The sequence below is a fragment of the Polypterus senegalus genome, chromosome 1 (genome assembly GCF_016835505.1).
Source record: "Polypterus senegalus isolate Bchr_013 chromosome 1, ASM1683550v1, whole genome shotgun sequence".
Classification (NCBI taxonomy): domain Eukaryota; kingdom Metazoa; phylum Chordata; class Cladistia; order Polypteriformes; family Polypteridae; genus Polypterus; species Polypterus senegalus.
Window position 1 is genome coordinate 179,587,470 of NC_053154.1, and position 24,948 is coordinate 179,612,417.

Consider the following 24,948-nt stretch of genomic DNA (forward strand, 5'->3'; position numbering starts at 1 on the left):
TGGATGGGCGACGTTCAAATACAGTAGACTGTGGCATGAGTGAGTGGAATCCATGCAGAAGCTGGTGGCTTTCCTAAGGCAGCGTGTGCTATAAATGTCCTCCAGGACTGAAGGCTGTATCCTTTGCTGTAAGCTGTAATCCTCTGCACTCTCGACACAACCTGAGCAACTGTGATACCTCACACAAATACAATAAACAGGTTAAAATGCTCTCAGTAGTACACTAAGAGTAACAACACTAAAGCAGCTATAGTATTTAGAATAGTTTGACCATTCCATTATATTGTTGTTGCACCATTATATTGTTACAGAAAGATTAAAATCAAGTGCCTTAAATTTGTAAATGATATGCAATTAATTTTGGTGTATTTGTGTCATAGATGTGAATCTAAAAAAGAAAGAGCAAAGAAGCAGTACCACTATTTTGACACTGAGTGACACCAGTTTGCAAAATCGAGCAGAAAAGTGCATACACATGATGTGAGGCTGCCGTGAAAATGTATGCGGCTTTACAGCAAGTTTAGTTTTTACACATCTTGAAGTGAGTGTGGAAACGGGTGTATGCAAAATTTGTGCTGCGTACGCACTGTTTATACATGGGGTCCCAGGACTGGATAATATTTATCATTGAGATCTTAAGGAGGTTAGTGAGTACATTTATAAATACTTTATTATATTTTTAGGAAGTCACTGTGCATTGGGGAAATTCCAAAGGACTGGAAAATAACAAATATGATAATTGTATATAAAAAAGGTTATCCAACAGATCCAAGCAACTATAGGCAAATAGGCTTAATATCTATCACAGGTAAATTAATGGAAGGAATTATTAAGGAAAAGATTGAGCAACACATGAAAATAATGGCAGTTTTACTGCACCGTCAGCATGGGTTTAGACAAGGGAGGTCATGTTGCTCTGATTTGCTGAAATTCTATTAGGAAGCAGCAAAAGGATATGATCAATGTGACACATATATTTTTTATCCTGACTTTCAAAAGGCATTTGATAAGGTCCCACATTGGAGGTAGGACATCAAAATAAAATAAATTAAAGTTAGGATGTAGTGTGTACATGGGTGCAACATTTGCTTAGACACAGGAAGTAGGGGGTTATGGTGTGAGCAACCTTAATAGAGTCAGGTGAAGCTAAGAGTGGTGTCCCACAGGGTTATTGCTAGGACCAGTGCTATTTATAATGTATATAAATGATTTGGAAAGGAATATAAATGATAAGCTGGTTAAGTGTGCAGATACCAAGCTGGGTGGATTGATAATTAATTGATAAGTTCTTCTGTAATGATTCAACAGAATCCAGATTATTTAAAGTTTTACATATAGGAAGTAAAAATGACAGGTTTGAATACACAATGGAAGGTCTGAGAATTGAAAGTACACCTTATGAAAAGGTTTTAGGAGCCACAGTTGGACCCATTACTATCAACTTCGGGTGAGTGTTCAGAAGTCATTAAGAAAAAAACATAATTTTAGATTATATAACATGATGTATAGAGTACAAGTCAAAGGAGGTTATGGCTAAGATTTAAAATGTACTGGTTAGACATCATCTTTAGTACTGTGTACAGTTTTTGTCTTCAGGCTACAGAAAAGACAGAGACATACTAGAAAAAGTCCAGTGAAGAGTGGTTAGGCTGATTCCAGGGCTACAGGGGATCAGTTATGAGGAAAGATTAAAGGAACTGAACTTTTCAGTTTACGAAAAAGGAGATTAAGAGGTGACACAATTGAAGTGTTTAACATTATAAAGGGAATCAGTACAGTAGATTGAGACTGTTACTTTAAAATGAGTTCATCAAGAAAACACAGGTACACAGCTGAAAACCTGTTAAAGGTAAACGTCACGTGAGGGTTTTTTTTCTTTTTTACAAGGAGAACTACAGGCACATGGAAATAACCAACCAAGTAGTGTGGTTGACAAAAGAACCTTAGGGACCATCAAAACTAGGCCTGATGTTATTTTGGAAGAATTATGTAGGAAGGACTGGCAAATCTTGTTGGGCTAAATGGCCTATCCTCATCTGCATCTGCATCAGCTCCTATACAGTCTGCTTTATTAGATAAATCCATATAGTCCTTTCTGGAACAAGGTGCCAGAAGGTGTTGCAAAATCTGAAGTTTCGTTCTTCAGTAAAATGGCCAGATATACTTTCAACTGCAAGATTAATTGAACTGTAATTTTGGGGAACCATTGCATTCTTGTACTTAGACCTTCTTAGTCATGTTTTGCTGGTTCACTTGCAAGTAGCCCTTCTGGGGCATGCAACATACAGTACAGTTCTCTCTTGTGACACTTGTGCTTCCCACCATGCCATGTACAGGACATGAACTGATTCTGCTAGTGTGGTGCTCCATCCTTGACCTGCAGATATAGTGGGATTTAAAACTACACTGTGGAATCATGCCTTAGCTCCTTGCAGCCTTTTGCTAACCACACACTCACCCCTTCTATCTAACATATTACATTTCTCTATATATTAAAAAAATCCTGGAAAGGACATTTCCAGGGCGACGATAAGTGACATTTAAAAGACCCGCAAGACAAAAAATACTGGCCACAGAGCGTCTCCACCGTAAACATGAGACTTGGTGCCAAGAGATTGTCCCAGGGCCGTCTCGTGGGGACGTGGAACATGAGATTCTTGCAAGACATGCCCTTCTTATCAAATAAGAGCACAGTCATGTGCTCACAGCAAAGAAGAAGGAGCAGCGTGTAGAAAAGAGACCCAAAAGCAATTCATGTAAAGGCACGGCACGTAGCACACACAGATCCTGTGCTCTCAGCAAAGAAGAAAGAGCAGCGTGGAGAAAAGAGACCCAAAAGCATTGGAGAGAGAAAAAGGCAGACAAGAAATTATGGAAGCAGTGGAATTTGAAGGGCTCAAACGATTGTGCGATACACATGCAGAGAAAGGTACAGAGTATGAAAGCAGTAAAATTCGAAAGTACTGTATTGTAGTGTCCCAGCCAAGTTGAAGCCTTTTTGGTTTTAAGTCACTGTTACGTCTGATTGAGGGAGGGCAGAGTACAGCACAGAAGACTGATAGTGGGGTACTGATTGATGTGGAAATGGGGGGGAGGCGAGACACGGGGGAGGAGGGGTTGGAGAGGGTGCTAGAAAGTTGTGTTTGGGGTTACGAAGACAGCAATTGTGCAAGTAAAACTTCTGTGACACTTTATCATGTCAGTCACTACAGTATCAAAAAAGATAGTAAAGATCGCATTTGTGCAAACAAAAGGAAATTAATCATCAGGACAAATCAAGGTCAGAAATAAAAGGCAAAGAGTGCAAAAAAAAGTCTTTTTGCCTTTGCATCATTCAATGCATAAAACGTGGATTTACACAATAATGAACCTTACTCTATGAGAATCTGTGGTCCCGCACCAGTCAAAGCAACGACAGGTTTCATTTCAAAGAATACACAATTCGGTCAGGTGTATATTTGTGATCACGGAGAAGCAATGTAAACTTTAACAGGCGACAAGAAAAGTGATGTATATATTCCGCAAATAACAATAGACATCAAAGGAAATTGTGATATGCCATTCATATTAAAATGTTTAGTCAGATTATTTATTAGAGAAACAGAAACGATCCCATAGAAAAAAAAAACGCTTTTAAAACAGTATATCGAATTAAACAAACACAGGGGTTGGCGAGTGAAGCGAGCAGGGGGTGGAGTCCCTAGTTTCTTTATATAATTATGAGCACAAAATAGATGTGATCTTATACTGCATAATGTGTAATCAGACTCATCTGCAATTTCTAGTTTACAGTTTGGATTAACTTATGTTACACATTTATATCATTGTATGTTATTGCCAACAGAAGGAGGAGAAATGGAGTGCAATATTTCTGATTGTTAGCAGAATGTGGTACATAAGAGAAATGTAGGATACATAAAAAGCACAGGGCTGTGGACATCACCTGCTTGGTGCTTTTTGGTATTTCGCTGTTAGAACAATTTGTATTGCGCTTAAAATAAATGCTTAGTTGCACTTTGTATTTTATATAAATTTATACATTAATGTAAAGGAACTCGATTTATCAAGGATAAAATCTAAATCAAACATATGCCATACATAAATACATTAATAAATATGTCATTATTACTAATTGAAGTGACCAAATGCTAAACTAAACAAATGATTCATTGTAAAATTTTAAATAATGCCAATTATTTAAGAATGTAACCCAAATGTAAATATAACTTTAACTATATTTGTTAAAACAATTATGGAAACATTTTTATTATTATTTATTTGGTAGATTTTTACTTAAGAAACCATATAAACCTATAATAACTTGCATTTAGGGATGCATTGAACTTTTGGTTACCAAAATAAATGGGCCAAAATTAGCAAAAATGGCACATTCATTAATTAGGTGAATGAATTCAAATGCAGAGTTTTTACTTATGTGATGTTCTTTCTGTTGCTGTTCTGTACTGAATGTAGATGATGCTTTTAAATAGTGCCTCATGTTGATGATTGGGAAATGCATCACACTCTAATGCATCGTGGGTCATGGACACAATCTTTAGAGCAATTAGGAACAGCAACAATTTTAATGTACTGTGAGAAACAGCAGCACTGCAACACTTTTTATTAAAGCAAAAGCACAATGGAGGGGAGAAGGATGCAAAGTGATGCTGTTTACACTTTTGAGATTGTTTGTTATAAACACCCATGGGTTTATTTTTTTCAGGTATGCTGCTGAGTGGAGATTTTGTAATCATGTGCTCCACTGTCAACTGGTGATAATTCAACAATAAAGGTAACAGTATTTATAAGTTCTGTTTATTTTAATTAGTTTGGAAATGCTTTGTTTTAAAATTTATTTAAAATCTGTATCGTTATGTGTATGTACTATGTGAATAGTATTTGGTAAACTGGTAGCTGAATTTTATATGTGAACCTGTTACAACGCTTTGTGCCTGCACTCAGTGAAAAGCACAAAATTATTGCCATTGGTATCCAAGATATTTGAAATTTGAATTAATTTGACTTAACCATTAACTATACCTCTTTAGTTTTATACCCAGCTAATGTCTCCTCCATACATTGATTTAGTTTCAAAACAGCAAATGTCACAAACATGACAAAGTGATGTTTGAAAAACTTTGTTTTAAATGTGTATAGTTACAAAAGAAAATTTATACAGTAGAAAGTAAAAATGTCCTGAATTGTCTTGGTATTCAGTAATGATATAACAATGCTTATATTTTTAGTATTGATTGTAAGTAGTACAGCAGGAGACACACACAGTGATATTTGAGAAGTGAAATGAAGTTTATTGGATTTACAGAAAGTGTGCAATAATTGTTCAAACAAAATCAGGCAGGTGCATAAATTTGGGCACCATTGGCATTTTATTGATTCCAAATCTTTTAGAACTAATTATTGGAACTCACATTGGCTTGGTAAGCTCAGTAACCCCTGACCTACATACACAGGAGAATCCAATAATGAGAAAGAGTATTTAAGGGGGTCAATTGTAAGTTTCCCTCCTCCTTTAATTTTCTCTGAAGAGTAGCAACATGGGGGTCACAAAACAACTCTCAAATGACCTGAAGACAAAGATTGTTCACCATCATGGTTTAGGGGAAGGATACAGAAAGCTGTCCCGGAGATTTAAGCTGTCTGTTCCCACAGTAAGGAACATATTGAGGAAATGGAAGACCACAGGTTCAGTTCAAGTTAAGGCTCGAAGTGGCAAGAAAGATTTTGGATAGACAGAAGCGACGAATGGTGAGAACAGTCAGAGTCAACCCACAGACCAGCACCAAAGACCTACAACATCATCTTGCAGCAGATGGAGTCACTGTACATCGTTCAACCATTCGGCGCACTTTACACAAAGAGATGCTGTATGTGAGAGTGGTGCAGAGGAAGCCTTTTCTCCGCCCACAGCACAAACAGAGCCGCTTGAGGTATGCTCAAGCAAATTTGGACAAGCCAGCTTCATTTTGGAATAAGGTGCTGTGGACTGATGAAACTAAAATTGAGTTATTTGGGCATGACAAGGGGCGTTATGCATGGAGGAAAAAGAACACAGCATTCCAAGAAAAACACCTACTACCTACAGTAAAATATGGTGGTGATTCCATCATGCTGTGGGGCTATGTGGACTGGGAATCTTGTCAAAGTTGAGGGACGCATGGATTCCACTCAGTATCAGCAGATTCTGGAGACAAATTTCCAGGAATCAGTGACAAAGCTGAAGCTGCGCAAGGGCTGGATCTTTCAACAAGACAACGACCCGAAACACTGCTCAAAATCCACTAAGGCATTCATGCAGAGGAACAACGTTTTGGAATGGCCATCTCAGTCCCCAGACCTGAATATAATCGAAAATGTGTGGTGTGAGTTAAAGAGAGCTGTCCATGCTCGGAAGCCACCAAACCTGAATGAACTAGAGATGTTTTGTAAAGAGGAATGGTCCAAAATACCTTCAACCACAATCCAGACTCAAATTGGAACCTACAGGAAGCGTTTAGAGGCTGTAATTTCTGCAAAAGGCGGATCTACTAAATATTGATTTCATTTCTTTTTTGTGGCGCCCAAATTTATGCACCTGCCTGATTCTGTTTGAACAATTATTGCACACTTTCTGTAAATCCAATAAACTTCATTTCACCTCTCAAATATCACTGTGTGTGTCTCCTATATGATATATTTAACTGACATTTTTTATCGTAACAACCAACGATTTATACAGGAAAATAATGACTATTAACAAGGTTGCCCAAACTTTTGCATCCCACTGTATTTATTAAAGGAGAGAAAATGTCAGTGAATAATGTTAGTACATGTACATGGTAAGATAAATCTGTTAGTCCATGATTATCATATCATTATTTATAAAGTCTACATACAAATTCCCGAAGCCAATAAAATTCTCCTATTTATTGTTTCATGGGGTGGAGGGAGATCCCTTTCTTTGTCACGCATGAAATTTTAACCCCAGTTGGTTGTTTTTATTGCTCTGCCAAAGTAAACATAGTTCTCAGCATTGGCAAATTAAAAAGACACTCTAAGTTCATTGTTAGTTCCTATATTTTTTTGAACAGTATAATAGAGCGATGACGTATTGAAAAAGCCAAATCTGTTGTTTATTGAAGGTCAAAATTGTATATAGTAACACTGAGACTTATGTAACTCCACAGATTTGTCTCTGTTGTGTCAGTTACACGGACTGATCCAGTATGACCTCTGTTAAGTGTTGTATTCTGCAGGTTTATTACATTTTCGTTTTCCTGAGAGCATTATGAGTTTTGAGAAGCCTAGTTAGTATTGAAAATTCACTTTGGTTGATTAATCTGTCTATCTGTCTATCTACCTATTGTGGGAAGCAGCCCGGACACAAACAGGTAGATATTGTTTGAACACCCAACACACGTTTATTTACAATATTTACACAGATGACGCACACACAACCCAGTGCCGCAGCACCAATCACTCCAAAGTCCAGGCCTGTTCAAACTGCCTTTGCCTCTTCAGGTCCGCCTCCTCTCCTCTCCTCCAAGACTCTTTCAACTTCCACCCGACTCCACCCATCTAATGGAGGAAGGCGGCCCCTTTTATTCTCACCCAGACGTGCTCTAGGTGCTTCCCAATAACCTTTCGCTGGCCCTCCCAGGTGTGGTAGAAGAGCCAGCCGTGCACCCGGAAGCACTCCGGGGGTCCTTGGTCTTCTTCCCCCCAGCACTTCCGGGTGTGGTGGAAGTGCTGAGGGCCGGGGCTCCTCAGGCATCTGGGCACCCCCTGGCAGTGACCACGAGCCCCTATAGAATTGAGCTTCTAAGTTTTGTTCCCATGGTCCCCAAAGCCACCAGGGCGGTCGCCCCGTCGTGGTCTGGAGGAGGCGTAAACCCTCCTCCGGTCCTCCTTGGCGTCCCGGCTGAGTACGACCCCCAGGCACTTGCCACACTATCTATCTATCTACCTATGAACTTTTTAAATATGTCCTCTTTGAAATGACTGACTTCAATAGTAAAAGGATTTTTTCATTATCTTGCAAATTTATAATCATTTTCATTGAAAAGCATAAACCAAAATAAAAATTGATTTCAGTTATGCCTTATGTAAAAATGAAACAAAAACAAATGCTAGTTGCTAGATCAAGTCTGTATGGGTGATTTGTAAGACATTCAAACTACACCTATTGCATTGCCTCCACTGTTGATGCTGCTGCATGGGGATGTGCATTGACATGGAGCATCAAGAATGTTTTTGACAGCATTGCTTTGCTTTTGATGTGAATTTCAGGTTCCACTCCCTCTGCCCAAAAAAAATTCTCTAAGGTGTGTTGTTCAACAGTGGTGCAATCCTGCAATGGAGCATCCATGTTCATTTGACCTTGGCTTTTTGAACTAGACTAACAGCAGAGCACTATGTGTTTGAACTACCCATAAGACATATCAAACGTATTGTATTGCATCAGGTTTGATCTGCTGCAGTTACTTCAGAATTTTTCGAATTGCCTTTACTTTTTGATTTACCCTCTGTCACACATGTTCATCTGAGGTTTGTGTTTTGAGCTCATTGAAGGTAAGTATTGCCACTCAGGGACATGAGGGGGCACTGTTGCTAATGATATCATTACCTTTTCATCCACAGCCCTAAGAAACCATGTACAGAGGTAAACTGACTCCGACCATTCCAGTCCCTCTGCTATAAAACCGTGGCGGTCACGGCCACCTTTGATTTAAAATTGTTACCAATGATTGCACATCAAAGCCCAAAATTGTAAGTGCATTATCACAAAATTGGACTTGAATAAAGAATCAGGAAAAGTCATTAAAACCATCCTAAGTCATTCTTTTCTATTATATTCTGAACCATGACTTGGCAATTGCTAAAAATACACCTTTCATTCTATTTCATTGTGGCTTATCTCTATTACACTTAGTAGGAATATGCAATTGTATGATAACATTGCCTTTTCATATATGAAAGGTTTTGCTTTGATAAAAATTTAGCATCATCAGATCCTTTCAGAGTTAATGTCACTTGTACACAGTACAATGAAATTCCTTCTGCGTTCTTCACCTACACAGCAGGCTGCCACTGTCCTTGCCTGCTGGCCTGAATCTTGCACCATTGTTTATGTATATATAACATCACAAAATAAAAGGGAGTGAGAGTGAAAAAGCTGAATTCAATTTGCATACAGTTTTGTGAAAATTGTGTTAACATTTGTTTCACATGTGATTTTGCAATTGTGAAACTCATTTAAAAGTTTTTTTAAGTTTTAAAAGTTTTTTTAGGGTTGAAAGAAAGGAACATTGTAACACCTTAAACCCTTTTGGACCCATATACAAGTAGGGTCTGGATTGGAAATAAATGGGAAAACCTGCCCTTTGAAAGTTCAACATGGCTAAACACAACCCACGATCAGACAAAATGACATACATTTAGACAAAAGCTGTAATCCAGTGAAACAATGAAACTGTTATCCATGTTAGTTTAGAAGAAAATGCTTTTCCTGTTCAAGAAAATTTTGTGCATGCTGATAATGGTGTTCTCTCATTAGCTCCAGTGCTCTTCTACTACCTGATGGAAATTGTAATTACAATGTTGGCACAGGTTTTTTGCTGCCTTCCTCCATTACAACCCCTCTTCCTGATATGTCATAAAGCCTATATTTTAAGATGGACCAATGGTAACATCAGTTTAGTTATTTTTGTGTGATCGGCAAATCATAAAACAGACAAACAGATTACAATTTTGTTTACTGTATGTACATATGAGCATTTTTATGAGTTTAAAGTGGTTGCATGGTGCATGTCCAAAGGACTGTTTAATGAAATTAAACTTGATAAATACAAATCATATTATCTTTTAAGAACTTGAAAATCTTGTAAGTTTAAGTTATACAATCTCCTTTGTGTAAAGGACAGCACTCATGTGCTAGTATCCCTGCCAGAACTGGCCCCATGCCCTTAACTGACCAGGAAGCCAATACAACTGAGAGATTGGGGGAGGATCCATATCTAGGCTGTATGCTACGCCCACCCGCTAAATGGCTGCATTGCTGGGCTTATTTACCCATTCTGACACCTGCAGGAAATATTGGTAACTGCAGTCCAATGTGGCAGACCTGCTGGGTTCTGTGAGGTCTGCCATGGTGTGCTGTAGGGTATTACACTCCCTACTTTTTGAGATTTCCATAGGACCCGGAAGTGCTTCCAACAGTCTATGCCCTGGCACTTGTGTTTTCAATAAAAAGCAGCGAGTTGGATTTGGGAGAGAAATGGCACTTGTCTGGGAGGAAAGAAGGAAATAAAAGAAAGAAAGAGAGAGAAGAACAGATCATTTGTGGTTGAACAACATATAAAACATGTTTTTGTAAGGTTTTATTAATAAACCATGTTATTTATATTTTGACTTGTCTCATTATGGTTGTGTTTGTAACTAAAATGGTTAAAGTAATTAATGATATGTGGGTTAATGCAGACAGAGGCCGTATTTCTGTTCTTGTTCTCTTAGACTTGCGTGCAGCATTTGACACCACAGACCACAGCATTCTTATAAATCACCTTAGACAATGGGTGGGCCTCTCCAGCAGCGTCTTTTGATGTTATGCACCCAAAATCTGTAATACTTTACCAATTGAAATTCACCAGGGTAGACTATGGATCATTTTAAAAAAGGTCAAAAACCCTATTAGTTTAATATGTTTTTTTCAGGCTACATTATAGTTGTATTCATGATAGACTCTATAGGCATAGAATTATATTCATCAGTTAAGCAATCTATACTCATCTCTACTATTCTCTGCTGTCTTTTCTGGTTCTTCTGTGGTGGTGATCTTGCCACCACCACCTAATCAAGGCACCATGCAGACCCCTGCATTCGTGGATTGAAGGTGTGTGTCCCAGCTGTCCACAAGACCAACATTATCAAATACTATCATGTGAAGCCTGAAAACAAAGAGGACTAATTTAAGAACATTTATGTTAGATAGAATGTCTAGTGGCTGCTGAGCAGTCTTTTTGTCCTTGGAACCCCTGCAGATTTTGTTTTTATTTTCTCCAGCCTGGATTGTTTTTCTATCGTCCTGGCGTTTTGACCTTACCTTTTTCTTTGTTACTTGTTCTTTAATATTATTTCCTAATTTTATTTGTTTTTCATTTAGTTAAATTTTCCTTTTGTGGTCTTGTAAAATACTTTCAGCTGCATTGTTTGTTTGAAACTGTGCTATATAAATAAATGTTGTTGCTGCAATAAATGTTGTGTTTGTTGCAATGGCCCCTACTGGTCACACTTGATATAGTAGGTTTTAACATGAGCACCATTTATTACACAAATAGCAATCATTTTGATTGCTATTTCATGCAGAACTAATTTTTTGTAAGTAAAGGTCATGAATGCCATCACTCTGTTTATGATGTTTATCAACCATCAGAGAGAAGAAATGTGAGAATTTTAAAAAATTCAAATTCATAGAAATATAGCATATTAGCGAAACATTATCTCCTATGAACCTATGCCGACTACTCACTTTAACACCCCTTCTTGACATATGGGGCCTAGTCTTTTCCTTAATTATTCATTCCATTAATTTATTTGTGATCCACACAAAGTTTACTGGCCTATAGTTAATGGGTTCAGTCCAATTACAATTTTTATATATTGGAATAATATTTGCTAGCTTCCAGTCCTTATAAATTTCTGACATGTGCAGTGATTTTGGGAAATAGGCATCAAGTGTTTATGTGTGCATTAACTAACCTCTTTTAGCCTATTTAATCTATGCAGAACTTATCTCTGCTCAATTTCCAAATTACTAATTACCCCTTAATGGTGGCTCTGAGGCTAGGGATCTGCACCAGCAAATGGAAGATTGTTGGTTCAAATCCCATAAATGCCAGAAGTGATTCCACTCCGTTGGATCCTTACACATAGCTCTTAACCTGCAGTCGCTCTGCACTGGGCATTATATTAGTTTGCAAGCAGGTCTTGCAGGAAGAACTTTTGGGTTGGTGGCAAGATTGACACTCCAGCCACATAAAAAAAAACCTCACACTGTTCCATCCCATTTGAACTAGTGTGGTGCTATGGTGTATTCTGTTGCATGGCTGCACTTGGGTCCTAATTTGGGATCTTGAGGTTGTCTATTGTGTGGTGAATGTGGCAATGTGCTGTATCAGTGCATACTTTCAATCTCCTCCTAAGGACTTCCTTGATAATTCCTGTTACTGTTGAGAGGCTACATCTTCACATGTTTTAACATCAGAACATTTCATTAACTTTGCCAGATACTTTTCACCTCTTGCTTGACTGCTCTTAAATGCTAAAATATTAAAAGAATATTTTTAGTTAATCTTTAGTTTAGAAACCTTGTTAAAGTTGAGGGCCGCATGAATTCCTCCCATTATCAGCTGATTCTTGACAAGAATGTTCAAGAGTCAGTCACAAAGTTGAAGTTACGCCGGGGTTGGATGATTCGGCATGACAATGATCCAAAGCACCATTCAAAATCTACCATTGAATTAATGCAGAGGCAATAGTACAATGTTCTAGAATGGCCACCCCAGTCACCAGACCTGAAAATCAATGAAAATGGAAGCCATTAAACCTGACTGAACTGGAGGCAGTTTGCATGGAAGAATGGTCCAAAATACCACCAGCCACTATTCTTTGTTTTTTTTAGCATTTTATTGATTTTATTAAAATCAAATAACATTCCATACAAGCAAGTCAAGTTTAAAAAAACTAGGTTAGAAACAAATCAACCCCCACCTGTTAGAAAAAGAGCTAGGTGAGCAGAGTAATACTTTAAACTAGTAAAAATAAGTAAATAGATAAACCAATAAATGAATAAAAATAAATAGAATAAAAAAAGGGGAGAGAATCTGCTTCCTCAATATAAATGCTTATTCTAAAATGTTATTGATTAGATACTGCCAGATTTTGAAAAAGTTTTGTACAGACCCACTAAGTGATAATTTGATTTTTTCCAATTTCAAATAGTATATAACATCAGTTACCCACTGACTTAAAATAGGTGAGTTAGGATTCTTCCAGTTCAGCAAAATAAGTCTATGTGCCAAAAGTGTAGTAAAGGCAATTACAGTTTGTTTGTCCTTCTCCACTTTAAGCCCATCTGGAACCAAACACAGCTGATGGTTTGTGACACCAAGGCTGTCTGAAAAGCATTAAAAAATTTTGGTCCAAGATGATGTTAATTTGGTGCACGCCCAAAACATATGGCCCATTGAGGTTGGAACTTGATTGCAACATTCACAAGCTGGATCTTGCCCTGGAATAATTTTGGACAATTTTAAACGAGACAGATGTACTCGAGATATAATTTTAAGTTGCATAATTGTATGCTTTGCACATATGGAGCTTGAGTGAATTCTGTGCATTGCTACCTTCCACTCCTTTTCTGAGATATTGAGTGACAGATCTTTTTCCCACTGTACTCTCTGATCTTTGAAAGGGAGGGATTGTAAAAAGTCCTCAAGACTGATCAATATTTTTTCCGGAATAGAGCTAGGTTGGAGGTGAGGAAAATTTGGCAGGTTTTGTTTCTAAGTTGAAAGTAGTGAAAGAAATGTGTTGCTGGAAAATTTAATTTGGAGTGTAATTGTTGGATGTGAAAACGTTGTCTATGTATAGATCTCTAAGTGATTTAAACCCAAATGTTTTCCAGGCATTAAAAATTGAGTAGGTTTGAGAGGGTGGGAAAAGGTAGTTGTCATGCATTGGTGCCACAGATAAAAGCTTCTCTGTCTTAAAATAGTATCTACATTGGTTCCATAGTCTGAATGAGTGAAGTACAATTGGGTCATTAGTATGACTTGTACTTATTGGGGTACAAAGCAAGGAATATAAAGAAGTACTGCAGGATTTTATTTCTATTGTGTACAAAGCCTGTGTATGTTCATCTGTTTATGTCAGCGTCCGGGTTTTTACAACTTGAATATTTGCAGCCCAGTAATAAAATTGAAAATTACATAGAGCCACGCCACCTTCTACCTTAGGTCTTTTAGGGTTTGCCCTTTGGATACGTGAAAGTTTTTAATTCCAAACAAATTAGGTTGTGGTTGAATCTAATTTCTTAAAAAATGATTTTTTGATGTATACTGGAATGTTTTGACATAGAAAAGAAGGTTAGGAAGGATATTCATCTTGACAATGTTAATTCTTCCAGCTAAAGCGAGATGAAAGGTAGACCACCTATGCAAGTCCTGCTTAATTTTTTCCATACAGATGGCAAAATTTTGTTGATAAAATTTTTCATAACAAAAATGAGATCTAGAACTGAAAATATTGTTTTTCATTTTACAAGAACTGAAATTAAGGCAAACAAAGAAAGAAAAACTAAATAAAAATTAGTGTTATGTGAACAAACAAAAACAAGAAATAAAATTGAGTAAAAACCGAAAAACAGGAATATCATTTTCATTCAGTGGTGCAGAGGGGTTGTTTGTAGGTCGCCCTGAGCGTTCATTTATGTTGCGCTGTTCACTATGTGGTGATCTTGTACCTTGGGCTTACTACAGTCACGTGGCGCAACTTCCATAAAGGACCATTGTTTGTTTGTTGAGCAGATTTGGCTTGTCGGGTTGAAGTAGTAAGCAAGTGTGACTGATGCCAAGTTCTGCACAGATGTTTGCGGATAGAAAGTGAGAAAATAACGTGTGTAAATACTTACAACTTCCGCATTCTTCTGCACCATAAATCCCAGTCAGCGTGAAAAGTAATGCTCGTGCACATGCCTTCTGTCCCGCCCCAACTCCTGCCAGAATTACGCCTCTTTGAATATGCAAATCAATATAAATCACCCTTAAGCTCAGCCTTCTGTGAAAAGTCAATGGGAAAAGCATGGGGAAAAATATAAGAATTTCAGTGAATACCAAGTGGAGGCAAAGGAAAAACATGCTATTTGTTTATTTAAACCGTGGTATAATCAACAAAAGGAAGTTGATCGAGTGACATAGCGTGTTGGAGAAACTTGAAAGCTCACGTTCACAAAGTCACACAGTGCTGGAAATAAAAAAGAAGTTGTAAGATATCAAAGTCTCTGTGAAAAGGCGAGTCGTAGCCCACTGTCTGAGTGTCATATGAAAGCTTATTAGGGTACAGAGAAAAAAAAGGCACACAGTGGGGAAAAAACACGAAATGTCAACTTCAATCTCAAAATTTCCACTTTAATCATGTTGTTTATTTTGTCATTAAAGTAGAACATCATAAACTTCATCTTAAAATCATTTAATTAACCAGTTTCTCAAATCACATCGTAATTAAAGTAGCACGTTAAATGTTTTGTTTTGTATGTGATCATCTATGTGCTCTATGTGTGTGAATCACTACTTGCTTCTTAAACTGGCTCTCTTCCTCCGACTGGACACAGAATCCATTATATTCATGATATTACAGCTCTCTAAATAACTAAAATACTGAGATGTATGCATGATATCATTTTCATGATGATAGGAGTTAAAGCACATTATTAAACATGGGTTTCACAGCGCAGTGATTGTGCGCGACCTTTGATGAAATTATTAATTGCAGCAGTGCTCACGGGTGGCTCTAGGCTTGTGGCGGCCCTGGGCAGAGAAAGAATCGGTGGCAATGTCAATATGGTATCTTATGCACAGTGGGTGACCATGTCCATTGAGGACACTGCATAGCCGTCTCGTGCTCATGACACAAGCGTTTAACTTTTGTCGAAATTTGCCACTGCGTTTTTAGCTGTGTTGTTATTTTCTCTTTCTGTTTTATATTCAATATATATTGGTGTGGCCGCCCCTGCAGTCCTTGCTTTTCTTTCTCCAAGTAACCGATTGCCACAAAATCAGCTCTGTAATAGATGTTAAGCCATCTGTAAGCTTAGAGCACCGATTCTTCAAAACGTTTTTAAATATATAAATATCTTCGTAGTACATGTTTAATTATTCTATCCTTCACGCAAGTCCCAGTGAAGAATATAGATTATTTAAATGAAGTTAAAGTTTTATCTGTATAATATAATAAATATATTTTGCTGCATTTCATCTTAAAATGATATTGTCATCATATGTAAATACGCGCTTTATAAAGTGGTTCAGGTTATAATAGTTATAATGTAATATTATAACTGTAGTGCAAGTTTACAGTGAGGTGATTGTACTTATAAGTACAAACAGTTCTACAAGGAGCAATTGATTGAGTGCGTTTAAAGTTCTTGGGATGAAACTGTTTCTGAACCATGAGGTCCATACAAGAAAGGCTTTGAAAAGTTTTGCCATGGCTGAGACACCGTGTGTTTGATACTGTATACCGATAATTCTCTTTCCGATCAGCTGCTGCTGTAATTCCCCACTCAGATACAGTGATAAAAATATTCTGAGTGGTACAGTGAGAGTAATATGGAAAACGATCATCCGCTGTGGCAACTCCTAACGGGAGCAGCTGTAAGAAGAAGAAGAAGAAGAAGAAGGTGCAGTGAGAGTAACAACGCTAAAGCAGTTATGGTATTTGGAATACGATGGGTAATCCCTGGACCATTATATTGTTACAAGTTAATTACAATCAAATGCATTACACTAATAAACAATATGCGGTTAGTTTCAGTGTATTTATAAAGGCCCGTCAGGAAAATAAAGAGTAACCACACAGGAACAGTAGCACTGCTTTGACGCTGGGTGCCGCCAGTCTGCAAAACTGAGCGGAGAACTTGCTTACGACAAGGTATGAGGTACCATGGAAAAGTGTGTGGCTTTATGCCAAGTGTAGGTTTTATACAACGCGATTTGAACGTGGAAAAGTTCTTACGCAACATTTCTATGAGTATGCACCGTTCATACATGAGGCCCCAGTACTTCTCTTGCACCAGGACTGCACTTCAGTACAGGGACATGCTGCCTCACCTGTCATCATGAAAACTAAAAATACTAATAATGATAACATAAAATAAATTTGTCCACTGTTCTGTGATATAAATTTGTTTTCTGTATGATTCCAATAACTTTGATAATTTTTATTGTCGAAATCGCTGATTTTGTGCATTTCCTGCTCAAATACAGGGGAGAAACGCGAGGTGCAGACGCAACGAGCCTCACCTAACCTTGGACTGCACTCTCCCTCAAACACGGGGTTGATGCATGCAATTGGTGCATGCTTGTTGCTGTCTCTCTGTAGGTCGCCAATAAAATGTTTGCAGACACGTTTATTATACACTCTGACTTTCCACACTGTGGCTAATATTTTTCATGAATGTGTGTGACATATTCTTACTGATCGGACACAAAACCGCAGCAAAAAGACAGGAGGTGAGGCAGACTGTACCGTGCTGCACTGGGGGTGGCACATATGAGCCCAACAGGTGCTTGTTGCTGCTGTTCTTCCACACAGAGACTCTGGGCGCCAATAGGTTAGTGATATCAGGAAGTCAAGCGCACTGCAGCAGTCCATTTATTTTTATTTTCCATTCCGACTGACTGTCAAAAAGTAAGATTAAGACTTTTAAAGCTAAAGGAAAATAAGCAGGACTTCTACGAGAAGTGATGGAGATTTTCGTGGAGAAGGATAAGTGCATGGACTTCATTTACAAATAAAGGTAAGACCATAAATGGTTTTCAATTTTATAAAAAATGGGATAAGACTAAGAATAAAAAAATCCAATATTTAAAAACTAAATTTTGCCCTTAAATATAATATTACTTTTGTTTTTCTTCCTTTTGTTGAACATTCTGTATTAAAATTGATTAAATCACCATAATTAAAAGCTTTTAAAAACAACTGAATATTTCAATTAAGGTCAAAATTCAAACCTTTTTTTTTTTGTACACCACTCTATACTTTCATTTGTACTGAATGAGTATGAATTGTGGAATTGCAACAGAAAATTTAGAAAATACAGAGGGTGCAGAGCAAATGCGCTCTCTCTATTATAAATGTAACATTCTTTCCTAGCCAAATATGTACCTTTCCTATGTGTGTGTAAATCGAATGCTGATGAGATATGAAACATAAACAGTAGTCAATATGCAAGCTCCTAAATGAATAGTGAATAAACTACTTTTGGGTTTAAATATTTGTAAATCTGACTCTGAAGGAGTTAATGTATCACCAGCAATGAACCTCAGCGCACGTACTGGCAGTAGAAATTTTCATCATACAGTATGTGGCATCAGTGGCCAAGGACCTTGTCTGTACACTTGAATTACAGGCGCTCGTCAAGTGAATATTTTCACTGTTTGGCTATCTGTGCAATGGACGTCGTTGCAGCATGAACACATCTCTCGAAATGCATACTTGCTTAAAGCTTAACAGCAATGTTCTTTCACAGACTGGTTTCTTGGGTTTGAAATATTTGATCTTGCTGACTCTGCTCATTAGGCCACTTAATCTGTTTCATCATTGATAGTCAAGTAGTGTTTAACGGCATTATGAACTGCGAGTGTATTTTGTTGACTGAAACATAACTTGCATTGATATATGTAAAGGCCAGCTTTTGTGGTATTGCAATAGAAAAAAAATATAAAATTGTACTAATATTATGTAAAAAAAACGTCAGAACTAAATAAAAATTGTTGACTCCACTGAAAACTAGAATAAAATAAAAATTAATTGTATAAAATAAAATAAAAACTAAAACCTATAATTAGTATCAGAACTGAAATATCACTGATAAGAGCGTTAAGTTTACTTGTGATGTTTACCTCTAGATATTTAAACGGATCTGTGATAATAAAAGGGATGGTGTCCAATATAATATTGTGTGCTTGAGAATTCACTGGAAAGAGCACACTTTTTTCAAATTAATTTTGAGACCAGAAATCTTTTGAAATTCTGTTACTGCTGTCAATACCATATCATCTGCATATAGAGAAATTTTCTGTTCAAGCCCTTCTCTGATAATTCCCTTTATCTCATAAACATTTCGACAGTGAACTGTCAGTGGGTCAATGGCGAATGCAAAAAGCAGTGCTGACAAGGGGCATCTTTGTCTAGTACCATGTTCTAGTTTGAAGTAGTATGAATTAATATTGTTAATACAAACCAAAGCTTCCTAACTGGTATACAGTAGTTTGATCTATGTGCAAATGTATGGGTCAAACCCAAATTTCTTCAATGTAGAAAAAAGGTAGTTCCATTCAACCATATCAAATGCTTATTCTACATCCAACGACAATAATATCTCTGTGGTGTTAGACTTAGTGAGGGAGTATATTACATTAAATAGGCATAGAAGATTGGAAGCTAAGTGTCTGCCTTTAATAAATCCAGTTTGGTCTTGTGATATTACCGAAGGTAGCACTTTCTCCATCCTTCTAGCTAGGACTTTGGAGAGTATCTTAACATCGTTATTCAGAAGAGAGATTGGTCTGTACAATGCACATTTTAATACATCCTTATTTTGCTTAGGAAGGACAGTAATTAATGCTTGGTGAAAAGTTTGAGGTAGAATTTTATTGTCAGTAGCTTCTGTAAATGTAGCTAATAAAAGGGGTGCTAGCTTAATTGAGAATTGTTTGTAAAATTCGGCAAGGTAGCCGCCTGGGCCTGCTGCTTTCCTGCTCTCAAGTGAGTTTATATCATATAGTAATTCTGGTTTATCCAATTCCTCTGCACTGAGAGTATATAGTTGTGGTATCTGTAATACATCCAGAAATGCATTAGGTTGTGTCTTGTCTTCTTTAAACTCAGAATATAAGCACTAATAGTAGTCTCTAAATGTGTGCATTATATTTTTATGGCCAATGATTTTTGTCTCCATCTGTGTTGGTGATTGCTGGGATTGGAGCAAACTTCCTGCTTGTAGATTTGTGAAGATCTTATTAGCTTTCTCCCCATTTTCATAATAATGATGTGTGTTGTTCTGTTTATTTAGTTTTTAAGAGGTTGAGTTCTGAACGCAGGGCCTGTCTTTTCCTATGAAGTGCCTCATTTGGATACCTGGCATGTTCTTAATCTATTCTGGTAATTTCACTGATTAGCTCTGACACCTTCTTGGTTTCCAATTTACTTCTGTGGGAAAGATATAAGTCTGTCCTCTTAAGAAAGCCTTCAGAGTTTCCCAGAGTATTCCTGCAGAAACCTCTGAGGATGTATTTGTGTCCAAAAAAATGGATTTGCTTGGATTTAAACTCTGTACAGTTCTCATCTGCTAATAAAAGTGGGTTAAGACACCAATTGCAGAGTATGTGGGGCATAATGATTTTAGCTCCATGTTCAAAGGGGCATGGTCAGAGATTACAATAGCGTCGTACTTACAAGATTTAATCACAGGCAAGAAATTGTTAGCTACAAAGAAATAATTCTTGAGTAACAGTGATGCACTGGTGAGTAGAAGGAATATGCTCTTGAGTTTGAGTTTAGAAATCTCCAGGGGTCTGATAAGTTGTGATCAGTAACAAGCTGGTAATTGTCTTTGCAGTGTTAGATGTCTTCTCCCCTGTGGCAGGAGACATATCTAGGTCTGGATTTAAAACACAATTAAAGTCCCCAGCCATTATAATTTTATGAGCGTTCACATTGGGAAGGGATTAAATAGTAATTATCATCCACATTGGATGCATAGATATTTATCAAAATCACTTTACAGTTAAATAAATTATCCATGACAATGATATATTTCCCTTCAGGATTAGGTACTACAGTACATCTGATACTTTAAATGAGATTGTTCTATGTAGAAGAATTCCCACACCTCTAGTTTTCTTTCTAAAGCTGGAATGGAATATTTGGCCAGTCCAGTCTCTGTGCAACCAAAACTGATCCTTGCTTAATTAGTGGGGCTACTGTAAAAATACTATTTTAGCATTTAGATCTGATAGGATAGAGAATACTTTATTTCTCTTTAATTTGTGATTCAGACTTTTAACATTCCAGCTCACAAAGTTAACTGTTCGGTCATGGAGACATTTCTTCTGAACTTTTTTTATTTTGTACTCTTAAGATAAGGCAGCTTTGACCCTAATGTCCAGTTTTCCCAGGTGTTGTTGCCATGTAGCCTATTGTTAAATTGTCACTCTTAATTATAAAGATTAAAAGGACAGATTAGAGAGATCTTGCTCTCTTTTGTGCTTCCCCTAGACTCCTCATTTTGCCTTCCCAGGTGAGGCTAGACCACACTTCATAGCATAAAATATAATCTTAAACAGTCTTAAGAGAGTAAACCCAGGGAATAATGTTAAACAGTAGCCCTGGATAGGCATAGTAAGCCCAAATACAATGAACCAAGGGTATGATGTTAAACAGTCTCCTTAAAAACAAAATGTACACATACATACATATATGCATATAATTGTAATTAAAACATAAAAAATGTGGCAGAGAAGGGAATAGGATGTATAATTACCAGTATTATTGCAAGTGGATCAAACAGCCGGTAAGATCTTTGCCATGCCAAAGCAGGATGAGACTCACCATCGTATTTCAAAAAAGTGTCAAGATCAGTTTCCTTAGCTTTTTTTCTGCTTCCGCTGTAGAAGTAAAAATGTAGAGCCTGCCTTGAATGTCCACTTTCAGTTTGGCAGGATACAAGAGGCTGTATCTGATCTCGACTTTCCATAAGTTTCCATAGTTATAAGAAGTGGCACGTTTAGCTGCTGTTGAGGGTGAGAAATCAGGTAAAATACGAATGTGGTTATTTTCAAATATAATCTCCTTCTTCTGTCTGAGAATTAGCGTTATATGTAATTTAGATTGTCCATCCATTATCCAACCCGCTATATCCTAACTAGAGGGTCACGGGGGTCTGCTGGAGCCAATCCCAGACAACACAGGGTGCAAGGCAGGAAACAAATCCCAGGCAGGGTGTCAGCCCACCGCAGTAATTTAGATTGTAATTTTTCAAAACGCACAATAAGAGTCCTTGGTTTAGAGGTATTTGATCCCCATATGCAGTAAGTTGCTGCTATCTCAGTGTTTGATTTGAAGTCCTCTCCAAATGTTTTAAATAGTTCAGCTACGAATTTCACTGAGTTTGGACTTTCATGATTCTCTGGGAGACCTTCGATTCTAATATTATTCCTTCTTTATCCATCTTCCAGTATAGCAAGTCTGTCTCCGAGTACATTGCATTCGGAATTTGTAGCCGTTGCTTTTCTGTCAGTGGTAGATGCCAGTTGTTCAGCTATTTCAATTCATGTTGTGAATGTTTGGTTAACATCTTCCAACTGAGCACCAAGTGCTCCTAGTTTATTCTCAAACTTAGACACGTTTTTCTGTATTTGTTCCTCAATTTTTTTTCTGACATACCTTTAAAGGTTACCTCAAAGCGAATGTTTAAACGTTTTTCCTGGTCTTAATTTTCGTTTGTCTTGTGTATGTTCTTCATTTCATTCCTTATATCATTCTTTCTTTATATCTTTCTTCAAATCATTCTTGAGCACCTTTATGTCTTGAGCGGTGGCCATTGCGGCGATTATTACCTTCAGTTTGGACAGATCGTTTCAGTCATCTCTATGCTCCTCGGGTGAAGAGGCAATCCCAGTTAAAGTCAATGTTCCTGGCTCATAAGGAACAGGCCAGGAACTGGTAGTAGGCCATTTTCAGTTTCAATGAATCTTCTGGAATCCACGAGCTATCATGACCTGACTCGCTTACACATTTGCTCTCGGCTGGAGACAATGCAGCAGTGTCAGCTAACAGAGTTCTGCTTCAAACATCCATCTCCCATAACGGACAAGACCAAACTCCCCACCAGCCACAATTCAGGGACTTGTCAATTCCTATAGGAGGTGTCTAGAGGCTGTTATTTCAGCAAAAGGAGGCTCTACTAAATATTGATGGGATTATTCCTTTGGGACGCCCAAATTTATGCACCTGCCTATTTTTGTTTAAACGCACATTAAATTTCTTCTGTTGATCCAATAAAAAATATTTCACAACTGAAATATTGCTTTTTCCATAAGGTATAAAATATGTTAAAATGAAGTTGCTGCCTCAAAAGCTTAGCAAGTTATAAATTAATACAGTGATTTTTATCAAGGGTTCCCAAACATTTACATAGCACTGTATTTAGTTATAATTAGTTTGTGATCATTTGTTGTCTTTTCTTTATGGTTATCGTTCTCTCTGCGACTGTTGTTGTTTGAAACATGGTGGAGAAGTGGTTAGCGCTGCTTCTTGACAGCTCAGGTCACATTTTTGACCACAATAATCAGTCCAGCATAGTTGGTACTTGCTTCCCTAGCATTGCACTCACTAATATAAGCCTTCCCCATCGACATCAATGTATTTCACGGAGTTCAGCAAAGCCCTCAAACATTTCCTGTTCGCTCATCGTTAGTGAGGACTACTAGGCACTATGGGAGTGAAACATGCCCTCTGAAAGCTGAACATAAAGCATAGCTGAAAAGAACAGAGATGAGAATGGCCAGATGGCTATGTGGAGTGTCTGAAATTGAAAATATGATGAATGTTGAGTTGAGAGAAGACAGCAGTCGTTCTAAGGAGAAACAGACTATGTTGGTTTGGGTTTTGGAGTAAAAGAAAATTATTTGCTGAAGAACTGCACCAGGATGGAGGAGGGAATAAGGTTGAAGAAGATATGATTGAAGGTGGTTTCAGATGATATGAAAATGTGCTCATCCCAAAGGATGCCCACAACTATGGACAGTAGAAGAAGAAAATTTTGGGGAAACTGGATAACATGAGTAAACCTGGAAAATGTCTGTTAAACTTATGATGATAATGATATAGATGTGCACAGTTCCTATAGATTGCAAGTATGTAAATAAATAAGCATCTGTACCCACTACATTAAATAGCAAAGCGGTTACTTTGTCATTTAAATTAAATCATACACTAAGTAGCAAAGAAAGACATAGAGAGAGAAAGAGCATCTGAGATGGAGGAACTGAAATGTAGCATTATGAGAGGGAATCTGGAAGAAAATGGATAAATAGAGCATTCAAGACATTCCTTTACAAATACCCAGCAAATGACAAAATCTGAGTGACATTCTGCGTAAGCTACAATGTAATGTTAAACTGGTTTAGAATGTTGTTTACAATGTGTTTGTGAAAACACTTTTTGCACATACAGACTTTAAAAGTAAAGATGGCCAGGATATCTTTAACCTGACTGAATTTACTACAACTTTGATTCCTCTTTTATTTTTTTTATAATACAAACACTTGTTTTACTAGTCTGTTGTCTGGATCCAATTTTTTTCTGGATTGCTAACAGCACGCAAAGAGAATGTTATTAAAGTACTTGGATTTGGGGACAGCTGCCTAAATGCTGGATTTTAGGTATGTTGGAAAGGGGGCATTTTTAGGATAATACATGTAATTTTAAGCATATCAATCCTGATTTTTTGGAAATTAAGTCAAACAGGGATCATGTCCCGATGAAACCTTTTGAACTAGATTTTGCTAATGAGTGTTGGAATTTTAGAGCTTTATCCTGGCCACAAGAAAGCAAGTAAAATATCAGCATCTATTTGTTAGCCATTCAGATGTTTCTCTAACTTACGTCTTCTTTGTTTTAGACGTGATTCCCAATCAAAATGCAGAAATCATTTTCCCGTTATGAAAACAGGAAATATGAGATTTGAAATATGTTTTTGGTCCCTTGCCTCAGACTGTGAATCTAATATTGCATGCATCTTTCAATAATGCAATTGAAATAAACCAGAGACAACATTCTTTTACGATTAGTAACAGACAAAAGCTGAACAGATGTCCAGCAAGATCAGTCTGGAGAATACTAGTTGGTACTGCATCTCTCAGAAGACAGACATAAAATGTTTTTGACTCAGATGGGAATTCCCCTAGACTTTATGTACTTTCCTGAAAAGATATATTGCAGAAGAGTGTGTGAGGTGATCAAATACTCTATTTTAGGAATAAAACCTAACTGAGTGATAACAAATTAATTTTATTGGATATGGAGACATCTGTGGAATGTTTTATATTGTATAGAATTCTACATTTTATAGAAATCTATTTACAGCTAATAAAATTAATTATTTTCTTT

At 37.2% G+C, this 24,948-nt stretch overlaps 1 long non-coding RNA gene across 1 annotated transcript in view; it reads left to right on the forward strand.

The window, feature by feature from the left end:
• Positions 1–24,948, forward strand: part of LOC120535728 — a 173,694-nt gene that overhangs the window by 96,282 nt on the left and 52,464 nt on the right. The window contains exon 2 of the long non-coding RNA XR_005634966.1: positions 4,724–4,792. This is a non-coding gene — a long non-coding RNA (uncharacterized LOC120535728). The remainder of the gene's footprint in view (positions 1–4,723; positions 4,793–24,948) is intronic.